General features: G+C 41.0%; 1 long non-coding RNA gene across 1 annotated transcript; it reads left to right on the top strand.

Moving 5' to 3' along the window:
• The first annotated feature begins 414 nt into the window (after positions 1-414).
• LOC109887328 (uncharacterized) lies at positions 415-1,259 on the top strand. The gene is made up of 4 exons (XR_002254957.2): positions 415-527; positions 727-817; positions 919-984; positions 1,080-1,259. It is a non-coding gene; the product is annotated as an uncharacterized LOC109887328 (long non-coding RNA).
• Positions 1,260-6,393: the final 5,134 nt, after the last annotated feature.

The raw sequence follows: 6,393 nt of genomic DNA on the forward strand, positions 1-6,393 counted from the left end.
CGCCTGCAGGCTGACTTCTGTTGTCAGGTGAACAGTGTTTACTCTGACACATTGGTGCCGGCTGGTTTCTGGGTTAAGCGGTGGGTGTTAAGAAGCACGATTTGGTTGGTCTTGTTTCGTAGGATGCATGACTCTACCTTCGCCTCCCGGGCCCATTGGAGTGTTGCATTGCAGCGATGAGACAAGGGGGTAAAATAAAAAAAATAAGAGAACTCACTTTTTGCAAATCTATCCAACTAGCCATTTTGATGCAACATGATTACATCGAATAAGTCAGTTAAGTTACAAGGAAACCCTAATGTTGATTCAGCCTATTTTTGCCTGGAGGGAGGGAATACACTCCAGGGTGTGTAACTATGGTTATTGTCACGGCTGTAGTGTCTGTTTGTTATTCAACTGTAAGAGGTGGGGCAGAAAGAGTATAAGACAGGACTGCAAGGGGCAGAGAGACACTCATCTTCTACTGAGGTCCAGAAGACATCAAGACAACCAGGTATCAATCAGTCAGCATATTCCAACTATCAGAGGTAAGTTTGCTTTCGCTGAGCACATTCTCAGATGTATATAGGTGTGGACAGGTGTGTATGGCTGGACTGGTTGTTGCATACAAGAGTAGATTGGTGGACAACTGTATAATGTGACATGCTAACAACACGGTTTATCTCATTTTCTAGAGGATGATGATCAGTGTGTGTTTTTTAAAATGCCATGCTCTATGTGGTTCAGTAAAGGATGAAGATCCAGAGTATGTTACTGCTGTTCGCTCTAGTGGGTGTCCTGTTAGCAAGCTCCCTCAATGAAGATAACGCTAAGGAAGGTATGCCTATTGTGTGCGTGTGTGTGTGTGTGTGTGTGTGTGTACTATTACTCCTGGTTTTGATCTGAAATAATTTGATATGATGACAAATCTTCCCCAAGAGGATAGTGCCATGGAGAAGGTGGAGAATGGACTTGTGAATGCCATTGCAGAAGATGAAGCACAACGTATGTACATATAGCCATCTACATGCATGCCAAAGAGAAGTTACTAGAGGTTTATAAAAAGGGTGAAGGCTAATTCCATGTCTCCTGTTGATTAGCATCATGGTTCAGACATCATCATGGATGATGAGGTACCAGAATGGGGTCACGGACAATTCTTTCCTGGTCTCCATATGGAATCAACATAACTAACATTACTCTACAAAGCCCCACATTCATCCATTCATGATGGCAATGTTGTATTGTGATCCTCCAATAAAATCGGCCTTTCACACATACATGTCTAGCAGTGTTTTTCATTCAGTGTTACAATGTTAACATGACCATACAATTTGGGTCGAGGTCGGGTGATTATGGAGGCCAGGTCATCTGATGCAGCACTCTATCACTCTCCCTGGTCAAATAGCCCTTACCCAGCCTGGAGCTGTGTTGGGTCATTGTCCTGTTCAAAAACAAATGAATGTCCCACTAAGCACAAACCAGATGGGATGGCGTACCGCTGCAGACTGCTGTGGTAGCTATGCTGGTTAAGTGTGCCTTGAATTCTAAATAAATCAGTCAGTGTCACCAGCAAAGCACCATCACACCTCCTCCTCCATACTTTACATTTGTGTATTTTTTATTTATTTAACCTTTATTTAACTAGGCAAGTAAGTTAAGAACAATCTTACTTTCAATAACGGCCTAGGAACAGTGGGTAAACTGCCTCGTTCAGGGGAAGAACGACAGATTTTTACCTTGTCATTCGATTGTGCAACCTATCGATTACAAGTCCAACACTCTAACCAGTAGGCTACCTGCCGTCCCATTACATATGTAATCATGTAGTAACCAAAGTGTTAAACAAATCAAGATATATTTTAAATTTGCGAATCTTCTAAGCCACCTTTTGCCTTGATGACAGCTTTGCACACTCTTGGCTTTCTCTCAACCAGCTTCATGAGGAATGTATTTCAATTAACAGGTATTAACAGGTATGCCTTGTTAAAAGTTAATTTGTGGAATTTCTGGTCAGTCAACGTAAATAAATAAATAAATAATAAATTAAGCTTAACTTCTTGTTAATCCAGCCACTGTGTCAGATTTCAAAAAGGCTTTACTGTGAAAGCACACCATGCGATTATGTGAGGACAGCGCCCCGCATACAAAAGCATGAAAAACACATTTCAGCCAGGCAGGTGCGCCACGAAAATGTCAGAAATAGTGATATAATAAATGCCTTTGATGATCTTCTTCTGTTGGCACTCCAAAAGGTCCCAGATACAATACAAATGGTCCTTTTGTTCAATAATGTCCTTTATATCCATAAAAACTCTGTTTAGCTGGTGAGCTTCAGTCAATAATCCACCCAGTTTCCCTCCATCAAAATGCATACAAAATGAATCCCAAACGTTACTAAAAATCTTTTCCAAACCAGTCAAACAATTTTTATAATCAAACATTAGGTACCCTAATACGTAAATAAATAAAATTTAAGACGGAGAATCGTTATTGTCTTTACCGGAGAAAAATACCAAAGAACGCGCTCTCTTCCACGCGCTTGGAAACACTACAGCCAAAATGGAAGCCACCTAGAAAAACTACAATTTCTGGCTCATTTTTCAAAAAACCAGCAAGAAACTCTTTCTAAAGACTGTTGACATCTGGTGGAAGGAGGATTTTGCCATTGAAAACAGTGGTAGGCTGAATTTCTTTGGGGGGGGTATGGTTTGTCCTCTGGGTTTTGCCTGCCATATCAGTTCTGTTATACTCACAGACATACTTTTAATAGTTTTAGAAACTTTAGAGTGTTTTCTATCCAAATGATATGCATATGTTATCTTCTGGGCCTGAGTAACAGGCAGTTTTCTTTGGGATTGCTTTTCATCCGTACGTAAAAATACTGCCCCCTACCCAAGAGAGGTTAACTGCACTCTAATTTTTAACAAAATAACATTCCTAGTTAAATATTTTCCCGAGACTCATCTCAATTTGCTTGCTGCTTGGCTAGATTAACAAATGTATTTACCACTTTATTCATTTACCAGGTTTTTAGTTTCCTGAGAACTAATGATTGATATTGGCATATCATGTCACAGAACACGCTGTTGCTTGACATTAGTTACAGATTGTTCATGCCAGAACACGCTCTAGGCCAGGTATTGAATTTGCATCATACATCAGATCCTCCTTCTACAGGATATTGGCAAGTTAAACATAATTATTTTCTGCTATTTTCTGCTGAATTACAAGACAACATGGCAGCACACAACACACTAGGGATTAATGCCAGAAACCGGGATCCTGAGGTTTCCTAACCAAGCTCCCTCTCGTTTCCTGTGAAAATTGAACTTTCCCCCCAAAAATGGCTGATACACTGTTTTTGCAAAAGTAATTGAGGAAATAGACATTCGCAAAATTGATCCATAAGATGTTCCACTGACAATCGAGAGAGCACGTGATTGCCATGTTGATAAGCAGTCTCTCAGTCACATGAAAGGTCCAATGAATAACATTTTCTGATAATACAAAACCTAGGAGGCTCATGGTTCTCACCCCCTTCCATAGACTTACACAGTAATTATAACAACTTCTAGGGGACGTCCTCCAATGTCACGTTTCTTCAAAATCGAACCCAGAAGCAGACCAGGACAAGGAGAGTAGGAAGAAGGTGAGTATTTATTTACAAGTGAATGTGAGTGGGTAGATACATCCAGGTGGCGTAGCGGGCAGCGGTGGTGAGTTGATGGGAGTAAATAGGTGGATCCAATGGGGAAGCGGAATCCTCCGATGACCAGGCGGGAATGGGGTAAATGATCCGGGTGAGTAACTGAAGACAGAACAAACGGAGGTAAGTTGAAGGCAAGCAAGACGTACAAAACAACAAAACAAATTCTATCCAACTTGAGGCTAATACTATGGCACAACATACTGTTCATGGCTAACGATCCGGCAGGGAATGGATGTCAGGTCAGAGCTTTTGAAGGGGAGAGGTGATGATCAGGACAGGTGTGCAGATTACTGATGGGATACAGGTGCGGGTGAACATCGATCTCCCAACAAGCTAATCTGCCCGGCAACCAGACAGGGTGCGTTCCAGGACACCGGAAACACACTCCAGGACAGAAACACAGGCAAACACAGACTCAGGAAGCGGGGTTCGTGACATCCAACCTATTAGAGCTCTTGCAGTCATGAACTGACATGTTGTCCACCCAATCAAAGAATCAGAGAATCATTCTAGTACTGAAAGCATAAGCTACAGCAAGCTAGCACTGCAGTACATAAAATGTGGTGAGTTGTTGAGTCAAAGAGAGAGAAACACAGTGAATGAAGTAGAAGCTAGAGAAAGAGAGAGATAGCTATATTTAGTTGTACTTTTACTTGTATTTCTAGTATCTATGTTGGCTATGAAAGTTATTTTTGCTTGTTCACAGACAGCTGATATGTTCTGCACTGAAGTCCACAAGCGAAGGGCAAAAGGTGAACAACGATTAAAGTGATCATGCTGTTTTCCTTTCTTTTTTAAAGGGGTGGATCAGCTTCATTATTGCATATAGATTGTGGCTTCTATCAATGTAATTGTCTGCATCATTTCAAATCCCCCATAGATTTTTTAAATAAATACATATATATATATTGTTTTTTAATATATGTTCCTTTATTCTTTTCCCTACCCTACCACCCCTCCCTGAATTGGAGTGAACTAATGGACGACGACACTTAATACTTTTACTTCCAGCTTATGCATACACTAAATATATCAACAGCATTGGAGAAGGCTAATGTACATTTTTATGTGGATTACACTATTCTCTACTCGAGTAGCAGCAGTTTGGCGTTTGAAAAAGCTCACAACTTTTAACATCATTCAACACATCATTCAACACAATCCGTACGATCTGAAGCTTGTTCATAATTCCTCTAAAACAAATGCCTAGTATTTCCCAAAGCTAAACACTCTGAAACCAAGTCATTACTACCTAGGGTTGGACATTCCATAGAACAAGAAATAACATTAAATTATTTGGGAGATCAGGTGGATGAGAAGTTGAGCTTCACACCCCATGTAGAGAACCTTGTTGGTAAAAGCAAGCTGCGTATTGGGCTTTACTATGGGCACAATTTTGTTTTTCCTTTGCCACCATAAAATAGATGATTCATTGTACTTTTCCATCTGTGTTGGACTATAGTAATACTATTTAAGGTCAAGCCTCAATAAATACACTGAAGGCTCTTGACTGTATCATGTGATGTCTACATTGCTGTCGGGTGGACATAGCTAGCAACACACAGGCTATAACACTGGTACATTCTTATATAGAAAGCCATTTTAGAAAAACTGTCATTTTATCTGTTCTCTATTAGCCCGAAATTAAAACACTTACAAGCTCAGATACCAATCTTGTTTTAAATCTAACAGTCCTGAACAAATATACAGAGCTTGGAACAAAGTATTTTCACTAATCAGTCCCCTTGTATTGGAATTCCCTCCAAGCCAACCTAAAACTCCAGGGTCTGGTGTCCCTAAAGAAGTTCAAAGCACAAATAGATGAACAAGTTGTTGAGACATTTAGTTGTTTCTAGTTGTTATCGATGTCACTAGTCGGCGTTGCCATACTTAGGTAAGGATGTTGTTTTACCTGAAGCATTTTGATACCATAGTGAGCCTGTCTTTTGACGTATTGCATTCAGTTTTTTTCTGACCTGTGTTGTGTACATGTACATTACTGACGTGCAGCTTTTTATATAGATATATCTTCGTCTGGTTCATGTCATGGGGCTGTTTGTCTGAAACTGATGGGTTGAGCCTACCAGACGAGCTAAATTACTTCTATGCTCGCTTCGAGGCAAGCAACACTGAAGCATGCATGAGAGCATGTTCCGGACGACTGTGATTACGCTCTCTTGTAGCCGATGTGAGTAAGACCTTGAAACAGGTGGATTACCAGGACGTGTACTCCGAGCGTGTGCTGACCAGCTGGCAAGTGTCTTCACTGACATTTTCAACCTGTCCATGACCGAGTCTGTAATACCAACATGTTTCAAGCAGACAGGCATAACTGTGCCCAAGAACACCAAGGTAACCTGACAAAATGACTACCGACCCGTAGCACTCACATTTGTAGCCATGAAGTGCTTTGAAAGGCTGGTCATGGCTCACATCAACACCATTATCCCAGAAACCCTAGACCCACACCAATTTGCATACTGCCTCAATAGATCCTCAGATGATGCAATCTCTATTGCACTCCACACTGCCCTTTCCCATCTGGACAAAAGGAACACCTACGTGAGAATGCTATTCATTGACTACAGCCCAAAGTTCAACACTATAGTGCCCTCAAAGCTCATCACTAAGTTAAGGTCCCTGGGACTAAACACCTCCCTATGAAACTGGATCATAGGCTTCCTGACGGGCCACCCCTAGGT

Source organism: Oncorhynchus kisutch, linkage group LG1 (genome assembly GCF_002021735.2).
Source record: "Oncorhynchus kisutch isolate 150728-3 linkage group LG1, Okis_V2, whole genome shotgun sequence".
Taxonomy (NCBI): domain Eukaryota; kingdom Metazoa; phylum Chordata; class Actinopteri; order Salmoniformes; family Salmonidae; genus Oncorhynchus; species Oncorhynchus kisutch.